Below are 2,488 nucleotides of genomic sequence, written 5' to 3'. Positions count from 1 at the left end.
GTAACTCTTGGTTAATGGTCCATGCTGTGTGTATGTTTTACAATCGATATAAATTTCAGCTCTCCTGAATGAGGTAAATACAATGACTCCCAGACCTCATGAATATAACAGTAAAGCATGTGTTTTCAAAAAAGTACAGGAAGGTAAAAATAGAATATGTTTTTTCTGTTCTGAATTTAGAACAGTGAAGATAACTTATAGCATATGGAAATATGTATTTTTACATAGTTACTTTTATAATATTTATCTCAATCTCCTACAATTTCAGGTAGTAATTTTAAAAAGTTTGTGTAGAAGTTCATGACTTGATATTTGAATCAAGGATACCTGGTTATTCCTTTGCCTGACCACATTAAATTATTTTTTCCAATTGACTTTTCCAAAAATTATTTTCTTAAGTATTTGCATGCAGTATAACCACTGACATGCATCAGATTCATATTTGGAAGTTTCATTTTTTATTCCCTTACGTCTGAAAGAAATGTTTATACCAAAATAAAATTGCATGTGAAATTCATAATTCATTATGTAAAGGTGTAATTGAAGAGTTTGATGATAAAGGTGAAGGCCACAGATATGTGCATACTTATGAATTCTTTCTGTTTCTTAAAACACATATTGGAAAGATTCTGTCCAAGTGTGGCCAGTTGACATGAATTTTGTGAGAGCAGTTCAGCTTTCACAGTTTACATGCCTTGCCCTTCATCTGTAATGCTACTGCTATTTATGCAAACTATTTCCTGGGTTTAGGTATCTGAGTAACAAATGGATTTAATCTTAGCCGAAGATAAATAGCGTCAGCAAGTTAGAATGAGTTTTATCTCGATGTGCAAAATGAATCATAGGACATGACTCATTTTTTGCTTTTATACTTGCATCAAATTCTAAGTAGGGGGCAAGGACTCCCATGAGCCATCACACTTGTACAGTGGAGACACAAAACGATCTCTGATCTTAATGTCAGACTGCTTATTGCCCAAGACAAGTAACACTTCTGTACTGTTTTTTTACTTCCGTAACTTATGGAATTTTGTTGTATAGTTTCCAACCTGACGTCATGTCAATAGTTTCTTGCTTCACCTCTCCCAAAAGAAATAGCTGAAGGACAATCATTAAATACAGACTATGCACAGATAGTATTAATAAGAACCACTGTGTTATGGGCATTACTTTTTCCCACAATGCAATTGCTCCATTGTTGGTGAAAGAGAACATGCAGAATATTTTGGAAGGATGAGTTGTCATTTCATAGCTTTACTGGCTGCCCAAGCTAAGCACATAAATTGGGGTGTGTCGGGCTTTTTTTAGGTATACCAGAATTTTCACCAACTGCTAATCTCACCTAGAAGTTCCTGTCTGGTGTTTGTTCATTTACTTTTCCACTTGTGGGTAATTTGTAAGAAGACATTACCTCTTTGCAGGATTGATGCATGTGATAAAATCATTACATCTTATTACCTTAAAATTCCCAGTGTATTTTGGCAACTTCAATAAATGGGATAAAGGCCTGTCCTGAAGAGGAGGTACTAGAATAAAAGAAAGGGGGTTTACAGGAAGGTTTGTGTTTATTTTTAGCTTCTGGTTAGTGGTTGAACTCTGTGATTGTGCTAACCAGCTCTGTAATAGGTGGAAGTCCTGGAAAGGAAGGCAGAAGCTTGCCAGAAAACCTGGAAGAACATTCAAAATAGTAAAGGAAGCATGGGAGGTGCAGAAGCAAAGTCTTATCAGGGAGAGATTAGCTTTGCCCAACTGCTGATGTCATTGGCAGGGCAAGGAGAGATGTGGGGCAAACTGCTTCATGTGGCTCTTTAGGGCATGGTGTTTTAAATATATTCCACACCACTGTTTGTAACCAATCAAACATGTCCATTTTACTGTAGAGATTTTTTTTTAATTCCTTTATAAAAAGATTTTAAAAATTGTGTGGAGTTACATCCATCTCTCTTCCAAACTATCTTTTATGTAAATTGTACTGCTGGCAGTTGTAGAACAAAGACAGTATTCATGCCTTCTACCGAGGGAAGTGACCAGTGGAGATTGCTTTGCTGCTGATAGGATAAACAGAGCCATGAACAATTAAAGTATTCTCAACAGTTTCTAAACTGCAAACTTTTTTTTTTCCAGTTTTGGTTATGGAAAGATAGACAAGTTTAGATTAGAAAACAATAGATGTTTAAAATGAGACGTATAATGTTGGTCCAATTGACCAACCGAATTGATTTAAAAATTGTTTGTGTCGTGGTAATTACAAAAAGTGATCAGTAACACAGTGAATAATGTTGCAAGCATTGTTACTTTCCAGATGTAGGCTCTTCTGCTAGCCATCAATGTTCTCTACTGCTGTACTAAAAGAAATCAGTCATATATTTAATGTGTCCATAGTGTTACTCAACAGCATTTTAGGAGCATTAACCAGACATCCTAAGGCCACTGTTACAAAAGATTTTGAGAACTAACAGATGAAGTTTTAAAACATTCATTAAGGAAA

Source organism: Passer domesticus, chromosome Z, assembly GCF_036417665.1.
Source record: "Passer domesticus isolate bPasDom1 chromosome Z, bPasDom1.hap1, whole genome shotgun sequence".
In the NCBI taxonomy this organism is placed as follows: domain Eukaryota; kingdom Metazoa; phylum Chordata; class Aves; order Passeriformes; family Passeridae; genus Passer; species Passer domesticus.
This window is presented reverse-complemented; position numbering follows the sequence as displayed.